Source organism: Gorilla gorilla, chromosome 8 (assembly GCF_029281585.2).
Source record: "Gorilla gorilla gorilla isolate KB3781 chromosome 8, NHGRI_mGorGor1-v2.1_pri, whole genome shotgun sequence".
In the NCBI taxonomy this organism is placed as follows: Eukaryota; Metazoa; Chordata; class Mammalia; order Primates; family Hominidae; genus Gorilla; species Gorilla gorilla.
Window position 1 is genome coordinate 30,616,531 of NC_073232.2, and position 16,869 is coordinate 30,633,399.

The 16,869-nt window shown below is 40.7% G+C and overlaps 1 protein-coding gene and 1 pseudogene across 22 annotated transcripts in view; one reads left to right on the forward strand and one right to left on the reverse strand.

Moving 5' to 3' along the window:
- The window catches only part of MLLT10 (MLLT10 histone lysine methyltransferase DOT1L cofactor), a 213,084-nt gene that overhangs the window by 99,232 nt on the left and 96,983 nt on the right, over window positions 1-16,869 (forward strand). The window lies entirely within an intron of this gene.
- Window positions 1,481-3,501, reverse strand: LOC101124389 (heterogeneous nuclear ribonucleoprotein R-like; annotated as a pseudogene).

Consider the following 16,869-nt stretch of genomic DNA (forward strand, 5'->3'; position numbering starts at 1 on the left):
AGATTGTCACTTGTACTTTTCACCAACTGGTTATAAATTGGGGGTTCCACACAACCTTCTCCTTAGATTAGGTAATTTGCTAGAATAGCTCACAGAACTCCAGAACACTATTTTTTATTACTTATGTATTGTGAAGGATACAGCTCAGGAACAGCTGGATGGAAGAGACACATAGGACAAGTTATGGGGAGGTAGGTAGAGCTTCCATGCCCTCTCCAGGTGCTCCACCCACACAGCATCTGGTTGTGTTCACTGATCGGGAAGCTCTTAGAACTTCATTGTTAAGATTTTTTCTGGAGGTTTCCCATTATGTAGGCACAATTTATTAAATCGTTGGTCATTGGTGATTGAATTCAACCTCCAGCCCTTCACCCCTCCACAGAGGTACCGGGGTAGGACTTAAAGTTCCAAATCTCTGATCACATGGTTGGTTCCTCTGGTGATCAGCGTCTATCCTCCAAGATTTACCTTATTAGTGTAAACTCAAGTATGGTTGAAAGGGGCTTATTATGAGCACTAGGGGAATTCAAAGAGTTTTACAAGCTCTGTGCCAGGAATCTGAGAATAAGACCAAATATTATAACAAAAAATGCTCTTATCACCCCATCACTCAGGACATCAAAGGATTTTTAGAAGTTCTGTGCCAGAAACTGGGGGCAGAGATCAAATATACACACAAAGACACACACACTTATTATATATGTCACAACTGTAAAATAGAGTTTTATTTTCCTTCAGTAACACAAGTGATACATAGAATGAACAGTTGATTTGACTAGTCAAAATCACTAGGAATAATCTTTAGTAAGGAAGTCATTGCTGTCAAAGGACTCTATTCGTTTTTTTCTAACTCTTTTTATACTTGTTAGAAAGTTTTAAAAGCACCAACCTCACTTCTACCCCACTCAATCTGAAAACTTTTAAAAAGCCCTCTAAGAATTGTGAAGCTGTGTTTTCACAGAGAGTTTAAATGACTTGTTCGAAGGTCTGTGATTTGCAGTAACTGATAGTGGTTAGAAGAAAATGGAGTTATGTTGACTGTTAATCTATGGTTCTTTTTTTTTTAATAGATTTTTTTAGTTTTATTGAAATCTTACATGAGCAAGAAATTGGAAATACAATCACATCAAAGAACAAATTGTCGTGGCTTTTGACGTTTAAGCCAAACAAATTTTGTAGGGCAGATTTCAAAATGGTGTGAAGTTATAACAATTTAAAAACACAGTTAACCTACTTCTAAAAATGCAAAACATACGATCATAGGTTATTTTCAGTATAAGAAAACTTAAATGTGTTTGCTTTAATTTCTTAAAACTACTAAGACATAGCACTAGCTTGTATTTTTATTTACAGCATACTCCATACTCCTATGTAATCTATCCTAGATCGAAAAAAATGAAATTCTTCAAAACCACAGGTTCTGCAAAATCATGACTTAACAGTGTGTTCAGCTTGTTTTGAAGCTAAAATGAAGCCCGAAATGATAAAAACATAACTCCCAGAATAAGGGAACTCTGTAAGCCCAATAATGTCCAAGAGCATTTATGAAAAGAGGAAAAATAAAAAGGCCTGAGTATATACACAATAGTGATTTCTTCAGCCCAATACAAATGGCAGCAAATTGCTACTTAAAGATGAAACAGTTAAACAAAATTTTTTTTGAAGAATGTAGATCTAGAGCCAGTCGTATCTTGCCATTATCATTTTCAAGCCCTTACTTGTCTGCTTCCATTGTTGCCCATAAGTATCCTGATAAAATTCCTCGTTGTCATTATTGTAACCATAGTTACCAGAATAGTCACCACCTTGCTGAAGCGGCTGCTGAGCGATGGGTTGAGAGACCCAGTTCTGTTGTTTGTTGGTTTGACGATGCTTGGAATCAGGTTGGTTGTAAGCATCTGCCTTCTCTTGCCTCCTACGTTGTCCCCTGATTGCCCTGAGAGCCACGGGAACCACGGCCACGGCCTCTCTGCTATTGTGCAGGACCGTCTCTGCCACCCCTACAGCCTCGTGGTGGTCCCAAAGGTGCCCCCTTTTGTGAATAGCCAGCTCTACCTCTTGGAGGTGGTGCTCCCCTCCCCCTTGGTGGTGGTGGAGCACCCTGCCCTCCCCTTCCTCCTCTTCCTCTTACTGCATAGCCATCATCATAGCCATAGTAGGGAATCTTCGTAACCTCCATGATAGTTGTGGTAATCATAACCGTAGTAATCTTCATGCCATAGTAATCTGGAGGGTAGCCATATCTACCTCTCCCCCAACCTCTAATCGGAAGCGGCATGCGAGGAGGAGGGTGTAGTGATAATCTTCATATGCAGTGCTTCTGGAGGCCTGTCTAGCAGCTTGGCGCTCTTTCCTTTTCTTGTCTGGTGGCTTGGCTAAGACTATTTCAAGTTCTTCCCCTTCTGTTTCTTTGCCATTCATTTCATCCATAGCCATAACAGCTGCTCGTCTGTCTTCAGAATGAACAAATGCATAATCTTTCAACTTATTTACTCTTTGGAGTTCTCCAAATTCAGAAAATGACTTTTCCAATATTTTGTCTGTGCCCAAGTTTCTCACAAAGAATACTTTTACCTTAGCCATGACTTCTGGATATGGTTCTTCACAGGGTTAGCCCATTCAACTGTAACTACATTTCCCCATACTTTTACTTTTCCAGCATCTGGCTTGTACTGCTGACTTGTGATCCTCATATTTAAGGAAGCAGAACCCCCCATTTCTTCTTTTTTCATCAGGTTGATGATAGAGAATAACGTCCACCAAACCCTCTGTGACTTTACTGAATTCTTCCAGAGTGTTTTCTTTAGTCTTATTCTTCAGAATGGATCCAACAAAAGTCTGTTGTTTGCCACAGAAATGCGCACTCCATGTTGTTTACCAGGGCAAATTTCATAGCTGTCACAGTTTCACAGCTTCCTGTGCAGCTTCCTTTCCACAGAAAGTGGTAAATGCCTACCCTCTATTCTGACCAGACAGTGGATTTATGATAAGACGTAGATCCCAAATGGGACTGGCCTTCTCAAAAAGGGGCACCAACTCATCCTCATATACATCTCTTGGTATTTTACCTACAAACACCTCTGTTCCAATTCTAGGTTGCACACCAGAGTACACACCGTTTGGTGGAGGCCCACCATACTTCCTCTGTCCTGTGGTTACATTCAGAGTATAATCATTTCTCTCAAGCAAGGCCTTGATCTTCACTTCGTCAGGTCCCTTTGTGGACTCTTGCACCTAGCTCCCCTGTTTCTCTCTCTGCCTGTAGGTCTTCATAACTCCACATAAAAATGCACTTTTGTTCTGAACATGTGATAAGTCACTTTCCTTGAACCGCTGTAGTACAGACAGAGCTCCTTCTTTATTAAATTCCCTGAGAGCATCAATTGCTCTTTCATCAAGATCGATACAAGCTATCAATCCAGGGCAGAGCAGGGGCTGGCGGCTGGGCCCATGAGAACCAGTGCAAGGCATTTTGAAAATGACTAGAAATCTCGCGCGCGTGCCACCCCCCAAGTCTATGATTCTTATGTTTACATGGCAAAGAAGCTGAAGGGGAAGCAGGTACGTGTGCAGAACGGGAGACCAAACATGAGAGGCAGCCTTCTAATCTATTCCTGCAAGAATCAACCCAGCCTCATGAAAGCTGCATTAATACATTCATGAGGGTAGTAGTTCCGTAACCCAAACGCCTTTTAATGGCCCCATCAGCTCTCAATACTGTCACATTGGCAAATTTCAACATGAGTTTTGGCAGGAACACACCACACTTAAACCATAGAATAGGATTACTCACCTCTTTGAAGAGAGCTAGACTACTTTCTTCTGTGGCCCTCAAAGGAATAAAACTCTCAGTCAAATCATTGGAATGACTTCTCTGTGTCTTTGTAAAAGTTTTCTAGCATTGAGAGTTACCTGGTACCTGCCCTTTTTGTGTACTTTCCTTTTGGAATTTTGTGCTCAAGTTGAACCTTTCAGCATCTGTATATGTGAAGAGTTAAGAGAGGACAGGTCTTTTCAGGAACATCAGTTTAGACTGTGAAGGTGTATTGGGTGAGACTGAAGAGTATGGTAAGATGAGACTAGCTAAGAAGAGGCTACTTTATGAAGAATTTATAAGCAGTTAGAGTTTTAGACTTCGTCCTTGGGCATTGAGCCAGGCAGCCAGTAGGATTAACTTTTTTTTTTTAAACTTTTGGTTTTTTCAATAGTTTCAAACTTAAAGTTGTAAACATACTACAAATAATAATGCTGTACTACTCACTCATTCCAAAAATGTTAACATTTTACCATATTAATGTTACCATGTCCTTCCCTCTACCCTCCTTTGCTATCTCTCTCACTCTCTTTCTCCTCTACTCTCTGTAGAATCTTTCTGAACCATTGCAGGGTAAATTACAAATACAATGCCTCTTTAGCCCAAGTACTAAAGTGTATAGTTTTAATTAAAAGGGGAATTTCCTAAACAATTACAATGCAGTGATCAAAATCAATAAATTAATATTGTTACAGATTATTATCTAATCTACAGATCATATTCAAATTGCAGCTGCTGATGTCATCTACACCAAAGGGGGAAACCTTTTTCTCTTCCATGTCCAGGATCCAATCCAAGATCACAAGTTGCATTTAGCTGTCATGTCTATTCAGTATTTCCCAGTTTGGAATATGTCCTCATTCATTGTTTTTTGTGACCTTGACATCTCTTAAAGTCCTATTTCAGGTTATCTGAGGTATTGCCTTCTGTCTTTCTTAGGTCTTAACAAAGGGGTTTATAGCCATACTCTTTTTTTAATCTTCATACAGCTGTTTTCTAACAGTGGCCTAGATTTTATCTTTCTCTGGGAGCCATTCTTTGATTTGAGCATTGTTTGCTATCTGCAGAGACTGGAAAATTTTAAAACCAGCAAGTCTTGGCTCTTTTTTTTTGGTCTATAGTCTTTTCATTAGCTTATTTCTGTACTCCTGCTTTTTACTATAAACAGTAAGAAAGAATTAGACTGCATCTTCCACCGAATACCTAGAAATCTCCTTGTTAAATTATGCAACTCATTAAATACATTTTCTATTTTTCATGTTACCACAGGCAAGGTTGTGCCTAAACTTTCAGTTACTAATTATGAAGTATTCAGCTTCTTCCAATTTTCAGTTACCTTTTTCTCACTTTGGTTTAAGCCCTTAGTAGCAGCCTGCTAAGGGCCATGAGGTTTCTAGTGACAATCTCTTCATTGCTCATCAAGCTTTTGCTGATATTCTCCTGCAAGTCCTGTCAGCTTCTGCCTACTACCTGATTCCAAGCAGCGCCTGCATTTTCAGGTTTTATTGTATGGGAACATCCCTCTCCTGGTAACAAATAACCAGGAGTAATCTGTAAATCTTTGTTAGTTAACTATTGTAGTATAGCAATTTACCCTAAAATATATTGGCATAAAACTGCAATAGACATTTATAGTCTCACAGCTTCAGTGGGTCAGGAATTTGGATTTAGTGTCTATTATCAGATTGCCTTCATGTTGGCTTTGATTATAGTCATTTAAAGGCCAGACTAAAGCTGAAGGATGCTCTCTTTTTTTTTTTTTTTTTTTTTTTTTTTGAGACGGAGTCTAGCTCTGTCACCCAGGCTGGAGTACAGGGGTGCAATCTTGGCTCAGACTCACTACAATCTCCACCTCCCAGGTTCAAGCAGTTCTCCCGCCTCAGCCTCCCGAGTCGCTGGGATTACAGGCTTTTGCCACGACGCCCAGCTAATTTTTGTATTTTTAGTAGAGATGGGGTTTTGCCATGTCGGTCAGGCTGGTTTCAACTCCTGACCTCAGGTGATCTGCCTGCCTTGGCCTCCCAAAGTGCTGGGATTACAGGCATGAACCACTGTGCCCTGCCTTTTTTTTTTTTTTTTTGACACAGAGTCTCGCTCTGTCTCCCAGGCTGGAGTGCGGTGACATGATCTTGGCTCACTGTAACCTCTGCTCCCAAGTTCACAAGTTCAAGCGATTGCCTCAGCCTCCGCATTAGCTGGGACTACAGGTGTGTGCCACCATGCCTGGCTAAGTTTTGTATTTTTAGTGGAGACGGGGTTTCACCATGTTGGCCAGGCTGGTCTTGAACTTGTGACCTCAGGTGATTGCCCACCTTGGCCTCCCAAAGTACTGGGATTACAGGAGCTACCACACCCAGCCGCTGGAGGATATTCTCTAAGATGACTTACTCACATGGTTGACAGTTTGGTGGCTGCCTTTTTTTTTTGCTGCATGAATTTTTTCTTAGGGCCTTTTGAGTGCCATGTGACATAGCACCTAGCTTTTCCCATAGGGACTGCTCTAAGAGCAACCAAAAGCTGCCATGTTTTTTATGGCCTGGCCTCGGAAGTCACACGGTATCATTTTCTTTTTCTGACTGAATGTCTTTTTATTTGTTTTTTAAATTTATTTGTCTCTTTATTTATTTGTTTTTAAGGTTTTTTTGAGGTAAGAATAGATAACATAACATTTGCCATTTTAACCACTTTGATGGCATATTGTTATTTTTACTCTCTATTGGATGCATAGGTAAGCCTGTTCAGTACAGGTAGGCACTGCAGAGGTACAAAGATCATTGGGGGCATGGAGGCTTTCTACCACACCTTGAGATTTAGGCACATATCCTGTTTCTTATTAAATTTTCACCCACAAGTTTTAGCATTCACTGATGAGTCTAGCCTGAAATAAATAATAGTTGACAAAAGGTAATTTTCTAATTGTATCATTGTCAATAGTGGGGAAGGGTGGAGTCTACAGAGGAAATAAAAGAGTAGGTTGAGTAGTAGAAGGATAAATGTTATGTCCTTTGGATTTAGCACCGAGGAAGTCATTGAAGAGGAGTTTCAATGTAGAGTTTCAATATATTTATTGGTAGATAAAGTGGGTGTGAGGAAGTACAGGTAGTGAGAGTACTTAACTCTTAAGAATCTCAGATTTGCTGGGCTTGCGTGTATAGTCCCAGCTGCTGGAGGGCTGATGTGGGAGTATCTCTTGAGACCAGGAGTTAAAGGCTGCAGTGAGCTATGATCATGCCATTGCATTCTAGCCTTGACAACAGAATGAGACCTCATCTCTTAAAACAAAAAATTAAAAAAGAATCTCAGATTTGAAGACAAAAGGAGGAGGCAGGAAAAATGATACTATGTCTTCTTCTGTTTTGGTGGGGAAGAAAGAAGAGAAGCATGTAGGTGAATAACTAGGTCACCTGGGTAGTAGAGCAAAGAAAGTAGATGTGGGTTGAACCCTATTAGAGATATTGCTAGGCAGATTGGGTATACAAATAAGGAGGCCAAGTGCGTTATTTTCAAAAGTGTTTAAAATAATGGATCATGAGATTGAGGTGGGATAATAGATGTAGTGGAACTAGGGAAGGGCTGGAACATAGAGTTACAGGAGATATTGGAGCATGGGCCTAGAGGGCTCAGTAAGGTTCAAGAATAAGTATAGTAAGAGTGTGAATTAACTGCAAGATTATGAAGAAAGAGTAGATCATTGTGGTTTAATATTTCATTGGGATATGTTGGGTGATGGCAGCTTCCAGGTGTTGGAAGACAGTTCTCCATGGTTCTCACATTTATACACATCTTGTGAGTGGCAGCCCTGACTGCCTTTGTTCTTTTCAAGGTTGTTTATGTTGTTTATATAGCAAGCAAACAGCCTTGGAAAACAGAGGCACTATCATTCAAATTTCTCCTGTAATTCAGTCCACTGTGTGTATAAATGTCATCTTGCCCCAGGTCACCCTGTCAGAACGGGGAACTTAGGCAAATGCTAACAGTCTGGCTTTTGCTATTGCCATGAGTATTAAAGTCCTCTGTGTCCAATGCAGGAGTCTTCTGTCATCTTCTGCCAGCATCTATGAAACTGTGGTGAACTAACTTGTCACTTTACAAGTACAGTAAGATCTTAGACTCTTTGTAGTTTTTGACACCAAGATGTGGTTTTAGGCATACTGTGATGGAGAGTCTGAATGAAAGCCATTGAAATTGAGAATATTTGAGGACTGTGCGAGTTGTTCATACAGTTGGCCTTAACTCGCTAGCACACCCACCCACTCTTGTGGTCCAGGGATGTCGGGATACTGTGGTTGAAGGCCTTACCAAGATCACATGTAGTAGGAAAGAGTTGCCTAAAGAAAAGTACGTCGGGCGCGGTGGCTCAAGCCTGTAATCCCAGCACTTTGGGAGGCCGAGGTGGGCGGATCACAAGGTCAGGAGATCGAGACCATCCTGGCTAACATGGTGAAACCCCGTCTCTACTAAAAAATACAAAAAAAAAAATTAGTCGGGCATGGTGGCGGGCGCCTGTAGTCCCAGCTACTCGGAAGGCTGAGGCAGGAGAATGGCGTCAACCTGGGAGGCGGAGCGTGCAGTGAGCCGAGATCGTGCCACTGCACTCCCGCCTGGGCGACAGAGCAAGACTCCGTCTCAAAAAAAAAAAAAAAAAAGTAATGGGCAGACGAAAAGAAGAGATAAAGAGACACCTATTAATAAATGATAGAGCTGGAATTTAAGATGAACTATGTCTGACTACAAAGTCCGTGGATTTTTTTTTTTTTAAATACGTCTTTCTGCCTTTACTGGATGCTGTATTAGTCCATTCTCACACTGCTATAAATGAGAATGAGTAATTTAGTAGGGAGAAAAGAGATTTAATTGACCCGCAGTTCTGCAGACTGTACAGGAAGCATGGCTGGGAGGCCTCAGGAAAGTTACAATCATGTCAGAAGGCGACGAGGAAATAAACACATCTTTACCATGGTGGAGCAGGAGAGAGAAAATGAAGAGGGAAAGTTTGAAAGTGCTACATACTTTCAAACAACCAGATCTGGTGAGAACTCTATCAGGAGAACAGCAAGGGGGAAGTCTGCCCCCATGATTCAGTCACCCCACCATCAGGTTCCCCCCCCCAACACTTGCAGATTACAGTTCAACATGAGATTTAGGTGAGGACACAGAGCCAGACGATATCAGAGGTAAGAATCATATCCCCTTTGAAAGTTAGATAAATCTATATTACAACTTGAAGAGTTTTTTGTTTTGTTTTTTTTTTTTTGGTTTTAGTACAAATGGTGAAGTTTTCACATGTTCTCAAAAGAATGCTAATACAGAATATGCCTTATCAATCCTCTGTTCTGTTCCAGGAAGTTATTATTTAACTGAGTAGTATTTGGGAGAATAAATTTTGAAGAGCTGCTTGCTTAAATAAATAACTTGTTAAAAGAAGATAAAAAGTGAAAGCAGATGTGAATAGCCTTTTTGAAATTTAGCTTGAATTCAGATGTTGAAGACAAACAGTAATATAGTTTGCGTCAATTAATTGGCATGTCCACGAAATAGAATGTTATGGCTAACTGAATTGGCTGAGGATTAACTTTATTTAATAGAGTTATTTTTTGCAACTTGTAAGGTTGAGATTGCATGTAATGCAAAGACTCATGTCTAATTCATGTAGGTGTTTAGAATTTTATTCCAGCTATCTAATTATAGCATCATGGAGATGAAGTAATGATAGCCTATTGTTTTCCATTAATAATATAAATATTTGTTAATGTGTTTATCACCTGTGGCAAATGACCTAGTTTTCATTTCCATTTTTATAGATGAAGAATTAGGGACATGAAGGTTTAATTAGATTTGATAAATGTTTACAAAGTTTCTACTGAATTCGAGACACCATGCTCAATTCTTGGGAAAACAGAATTTAAAAATCTGGAGAGTCACAATCAATATTGAACAGTTAGTTTAAAGTTTTGTATTTGGGGGCATAACACCAGTAGAATCCGGTTTATTTTTTAAAACTTTTCTGCTCCTTTCTATGGCTTCTCTTTTGTATTTTTTCAGAAATGTAGCTATAAGCAGTGAGAGTGTTAATAGTAGATAGATCTGACTTATCTGAGAAGCCGTTTAAATGTGGTATATAATCTAATCTCCTACTGATTGTAGGATGCACCTTCATTTTATGTGCCACTAAGAAAAAATCATGACAAGTAAACTGACACAGCAGTATTATAATACATAACCTGATTTTAGAGATTTATTTAAATAAATAAATCTCTTAGGATCTATTAAACATGGCATGTCAAAGAACTTAGAGTTCCTTTTAACTCTTTCAGGTGTTGCATATACAGTTAAAAGATGTGTATATGATTGTTCATCACTATGGTAGCTCACATTTAGAAATCATGTAAATTGCCCGTAACAGATGAATACATTATGGCACATCTGTAAAATGGGGCATTATGTTGTGTCTCAGTTTCTTCATCTGCATCAAGTTGATTTTAGTGCTTACCTCATAGAGTTTTTAAAACTAAATTAGTTAGTACATGTAAAATGTCCTGGCACATATTAACTGAAAACCTGGTTGTTTAGACAGAAAACACAGGAGCATCTTAGTCATTAACCAACATTATTATTGTAACACTTATGATTTAGAATCATGATTTAGAAGACCAATGAAGTGCAAAGATGTTTTTAATATAAGTGAAAGATACATAGTGTATTCCCAGTTTTGGTTAGGAGATTTTTAGGCCAGGCATAGTGGCTCATGCATGTAATCCCAGCTCTTTGGGAGGCCAAGGCGGGTCTAAGAGTTGGAGACCAGCCTGGGCAACATGGCAAGAAGCCATCTGTACAAAAAATATAAAAATAAGCTGGGCATGGTGGTATGCACTTGTAGTAGTCCCAGCTACTTAGGAGGCTGAGGTGGGAGGATTGCTTGAGCCCAGGAAGTCGAGGCCACAAAAGCTGAGATTGTGCCACCGCCCTCCAGCCTGGATAACAGAGACCCTGTCTCAAAAAAATTATTATGGATTCATTTGAGAATTAGTTTTTCACATTGTGATGCTTCCTCTCTACACAGTTAGGAATGTATCACCTAAGAAGTTGATTCTATATAGCCACAATGTAATTAGCTTAGGAAATTTAACATTAATATAATACTATTAAAAAACATATAATCCATAACCAAGCATCTCGTTGTTCGGGTAATGTCCTAATTGATAGCCAGTTTAAGAAGAAATTGATGCAGGAGTCAAGTATCAAACGTTGCATTTAGTTGTTGTCTCTTTAGTCTCCTTTAATCTAAAATAGTCCCAGCACTTTGGGAAGCCAAGGTGGGTGGATCACTTGAGGTCAGGAGTTCGAGACCAGCCTGGCCAATATGGTGAAATCCAATCACTACTAAAAATACAAAAATTAGCCGAGTGACGTGGCTCGTGCCTGTAATCCCAGCTACTTGGGAGGTTCAGGCAGGAGAATCACTTGAACCCAGGAGGCAGGGGTTTCAGGGAGCCGAGATCACACCCAGCCTGGGTGACACAGCGAGACTCAGTCTCAAAAAATAAAACAGTTACCAGGATTTTCTACCTTTCATGACATTGACATTTTCTTGAGTTCAGACTAGTTGTTTTGCAGTGTTGCTCAACTGGGATTTGTCTGATTTCTTTCCTCCTGAAAAGATTCATGTTAAGCATATTTGATGGAAATACCACGTAGATGATGTCTTGTTCTCAGTGCATTGTATCAAGGGACATATGATATTAGTTTATCCCATCATCCGTGATACTAAATTTGATCACTTGGTTAAGGTGTCGTCTACCAGATCTACTGTGAAGCTTTCATTTCCCTGTGAGATATTACTTGAGGCTTTGAAATTTCTGTTCCCCAATAGTTTTTCATGCAGTGTGTTTAATATATCCATTGATGATCTTTGCCTGAATCTGTTGTAACTATGGTGGTAATAATGTGATGATTTTCTATTTCTATCAGTGCTTCCATATTTATTTCTTGGCATGCTTTGGTTATGAAGAACTTCATCTGTCCATCCAAACATCCATCCATTCACTAATCTCTCCAGTATCGAGTAGACTCAAGTTTATTTTTTTAAGTTCACTGTGTTACGTAATTCCTGTTATTATTCATCTTAATGCTCAGATTGTCCCACATTTGGCCAATGGGAGTCCTTCAACTTGGCACTTGTGCCCTTTTGAAATTTTTCAACAGTTTATAAACATTTCCTTAATTTCTAGTAAAACAGATGCTGTAGGCTTATCTTGTCTTCTTTTCTGCCCCAGACCTTGAATCAGCTCATTTTCTAACACTGGTTTCTTTTAGTGGAGGTAGCATATCTACTTGGAGTGTGTCTCTGTCCTAGAATGGACCCTTCAGCAGTTTGAGAGGTCATACCAGTCCTTCTTATTGTGTACCCCATGCGCTTACCTGTTACTGGCCAGTGCAGAACTCTTCCTGGTTTCAGCTGCATTTCTCAAATTGGCTCTCAGTGCTTTCCAGTAAGTACTGTTGACTAAATATTTAGTGCTTTTCTTGTCACTTCCTTCTTCCTCATGAATGCTGTTACCATGTGGGCCTTGTAACTCTTTTCCTTACCTCCTTGTATTTTGGGGTTGATGGTGATGCTTTTACACTTGGTTTTGTTGTGTTATTCCATGAGTTTTTGGTTTTATTATCTATTTGCTTTGCTTGTTTGTTTTTTTGAGACAGAGTTTCACTTTATTGCCCAGGCTGGAGTGCAGTGGCATGATGTTGGCTCGCTGCAGCCTCTGCCTCCTGGGTTCAAGCAATTCTCTTACTTCAGCCTCCCCAGTAGCTGGGATTACAGGTGCATGCCATGTCACCTGGCTAATTTTTGTATTTTTAGTAGAGACTGTGTTTCATCATGTTGGCCAGGCTGGTCTCAAACTCCTGACCTCAAGTGATCTGCCCACCTTGGCCTCCCAAAGTGCTGGGATTACAGGCTCTTTGCTTTGTTTTTATATTTGGGATTCAGAAAGGATGAGAAACTATGTTGCTGCCACCATTTTCTCTTGCTGTTTTTTTTTTTTTTTGTTTGTTTTTTTTTTTTTTTGAGATGTAGTTTCACTCTTGTCTCCCAGTCGTCTAGAGTGCAATGGTGCAATCTCGGCTCACTGCCACCTCCGCCTCCCGGGTTCAAGAGATTCACCAGCCTCAGCCTCCCGAGTAGCTGGGTGATCTGCCTGCCTCGGCTCTCCAAAGTACTGGGATTACAAGCGTGAGCCGCTGCACCTGGCCTTTTTTTTTTTTTTTTTTTTTTTACATTGCTCTGTTTACTCCTCTTCTGTCAAATCATAGCTCTCTTCGTTTTACTCTTTTCTTGCTCCTCTTGTACCCAAATTCAGCACTTAACCTAGCCTTGCCTTTCTGGTGAAGCTAGACTTCCTTTGACTTATAAGACTTATACTGTATCTCTTGTCTTTTGCATGGGTTTTGTTGTTGTTGTTTTTGAGATAGAGTCTCACTCTGTCACCTAAACTGCAGTGCAGTGGCATGATCATGGCTCACTGCAGCCTCAGCCTCCTGCATTCAAGCAGTACTCCCACCTCAGCCTCTGGAGTAGCTGGTACTACAGGCATGCACCACCACTGCCTGGCTAAGTTTTTATATTTTTTGTAGAGATGGAGTCTCCCTATGTTGCTTAGGCTGGTCTTGAGCTCCTGGGCTCAAGCTATCCTTCTCCCACCTTGGCCTTGGCCTACCAGTGTTACGATTACAGGGTTGAGCCACTGCGACCGGCCCATGATTTTCTTATATTTTCATTTCACTTTTATATTGTCTTTATATATGTATATGTCTTATTGTCAGACTGTATCATGTCTCAAAGCTGATCTATATTTTTTATGTTTTAATGTTCTTTTACAATGCCTAATATGATTTCTTTTCTTTTCTTTTTTTTTTTTTTGAGACGGAGTTTCGCTCTTGTTGCCCAAGCTGGAGTGCAGTGGTGCGATCTCAGCTCACTGCAACCTCTGCCTCCAGGTTGCAAGCCATTCTCCTGCCTCAGCCTCCCAAGTAGCTGAGACTACAGGCGTGTGCCACCACGTTAGCTAATTTTTGTATTTTTAGTAGATTTTTTTTTTAAACCCTGAGTGTCAGGTGTGAGGTAATAGAAGAAAGGTAGTGTTGTTGACAGCTTGTGAGTACTTAACTAATTCTTGTTGCATTGACTATAATATGGTAGTTGTGTATACATTTATAGGCAATTAGAAATAGGGAACGGAATCAGCAGATACTAATGGAGTTAGAGATGTTTGCTGAAGTCCTGGAAAGCCATCATTACTTTTTTCTTCCTTCCTCATAAGGCCTTCATGGGTGTGGCGTTCAGTTTCAGTAAGAGCTCTGTAACAAGCTAATAGCTCCTTTTCAAAAAGGGTGCACTTAATAGCCATGTCATTGGGGCATCAAGTCCAAATCTCCAGTGGGTGCCTGTGGGTGGAGGCTTTTTTGCCAGAGGATTCAGTTGGCAAAATCATAATTCATAGAAACATGTAGCTTAAAAGCATAATGAGGCCTGTGGGGTTCCAAAGGTAGACAATGTGCTTCAGCTTCCTACCTAGCTTCCAACACAGTGTGTTGGTTTTGGGCTACTCTCATAGGATGCATATTTACAGGATAGCTGACATTTAAAGGAAAAGCAGAACGTTCAAGTGAGTGTCATAGAGCCCCTGTTATTTAAAGAGTTCAGTAAGGTGTTCAGCCTGTTTTTCAATGGTGGGATTCTGAAGAGACCCCACCATCCTTGACTGCCAGAAGAATCTGGCGTTGTGAATCTGTTCCTATACTTTCCAGAAACTTGTTGAGCAGGTCTTTGAAATTTATTGGAGTTTCCACCAACTGTGCTGACAGAGGAGATAACATTACGGAGCTATTGAGACTGAGGCTTCTAATTTACCAGCGAATAGTGAGAGCTTTGGAAATCACAGGGTAGAGGTACTGAGTCCTGACATACCTATTTGTGGTAAGTGGCAAGGGAGTTTAGGTCACCCCTCTGGGAAAGCACTTCAGACATATTGGAGGCTTTGACACATGGATGTAAACTGATCTTGATCCTTAGATATGAGTGTTATGGCAAAGAGGCATTAGAAATGTCCAGAACAACCTACCAAGTACCATCAGTGTGTAGTGGATTTAGTCTGTAACGGCTGGGGCTATAAGAGCAATAACTAAACTCACTTGGCGCTAATTCACTGTTAGCTTCCTGCTCTTACTAGCCTTTTTTCACTGGCCTTGCAGGGCTTTTGTGTTGAGGTATTGCATCTCTTCCTACCCCTGGTACCTTTGAGTCCTTTATCGAAGCTGTGGCTTCCCTTTGTCCTTCTGGAATCCTATGCTGTTTCTGTTGGACCACCCAGGAAAGAGACATGGTTTGGAGAGTGATTTACATGTCTCATTAGCATTTCTACATGCTGCTCTTCTTGGTTGGGAGAATACCTTTTGCACTTATGGATGGGTAAATATAAGCATATAATACAGGGGATGGCAAACTTTTCCTCTAAAGGACCAGATAGTAAATATTTTGGGCTTTGTGGACCGCATTTAGTCTCTATCATATATTCTTCTTTTTGGGGGGGGGGCGGGAGCACTAAGGAATATTTTAAAGATGCAACATTACTCTTAGCTTAGGTGTCATAATTTGCTGACTTCTGATATAACATATCATTTCCTCTTATACCTTCAGATGTCCAGGCAGTAATGAACATACAGTTTAATTCCCCAAAGACCCCACCTACAAAGTCATGTTAGCTTCCTTACCCCCTGAGAATCCTGCCCACTGAATCCTGGGATCTTTTCCTTTCATGGGTCCAGGTAGGATAGTGATCTGGGTGTCTGTATCCAACAGAGTCTTAAAAACTTGTGTTTTCTGGCTGAGCACGGTGGCTTATGCCTGTAATCCCAACATTTTGAGAGGCTGAGGTGGGAGGACTGCTTGAGCCCAGGAGCGTGAGACCCCATCACTATTTAAAAAAATAAATCGTGTCTTTTCCTCTCCTCAAATTCCATAGCATACTTGGATGAGTACATGTGGCCATTGAGGCCTCTTGGGGATAGGGAGTGCACATCCCCATCTCTAATTATTTTTCTTCTTAAAGCACTGAGGTCACCTAATTTTTACAGTGGGGTAGAAATGAAGCTGACTGCCAGATTGGTGAGGAAGTCCTCTCCACCTAACCAGAGTAGGCTAGCTGCCAGCAGAGCATCCTTGGGCAGCTCTGTTTAAACATAGTTTCTGGTGCTTAGCCTACAGCCACCTCTTCAGTTTCTCCTCATTATTCAGGCAATAAAATGAAGACCCATTAACTGCCTAGTTGACCGTACAGTTTTTCATTTTTCGACTTTCCTCAGATCCCATTAATTGGCCTGTGAGGCCTTTAATTTTCCTCTTCTAAATAGCCATACCCCTAACAGCATTATATTCTCTCATCACCAAACTGTCAAGAACTATGAAAGAGGTGGAATAGAAAAAACAAAGTTTCTCCTGCTGTAATCTCACAATACAGAATGCTTCTGTGACCCATAAATGTATGGGGATTTCTCCCCACCAAGCAAGCTGTCAGTTTTGCAGCAGACATCATCTGCATTTGGACACTATCCACCTGGAGATGGCATCAGATTACACAGGTTGGGAACTCAGTCCCGCAGGACTGAGCCTCACTTTTGATGCTGATTCTAAGCCCCAGGTGCTTCTGTTCAACTGACTGTGACTTGGGGTTCCCACAGCCCCCTCCTTGGGTTGGATTAGTTTGCTAGAGTGGCTCACAGAACTGAGGGAAACCCTTACTTATGTTTACTGGTTTATTATGAAGGATATTACAAAGTATACAGATGAAGAGATGAATAGTGTGAAGTATGTCACTGGGTAGGGAGGCAGAGCTTCCCCGTCCTCTTGAGCCTTTGTTATACTGAGTTCACTGGACAGGCATGACTGAAGCATGGACACCTGTGTAGAAATGTGATTGGACAAAGGTATGATCTAACACTAATAGACTGAGTAGGGAAACCCAGGCAGGCCTGTATGTTCACACGCTTCTTGGCCTCTCTGT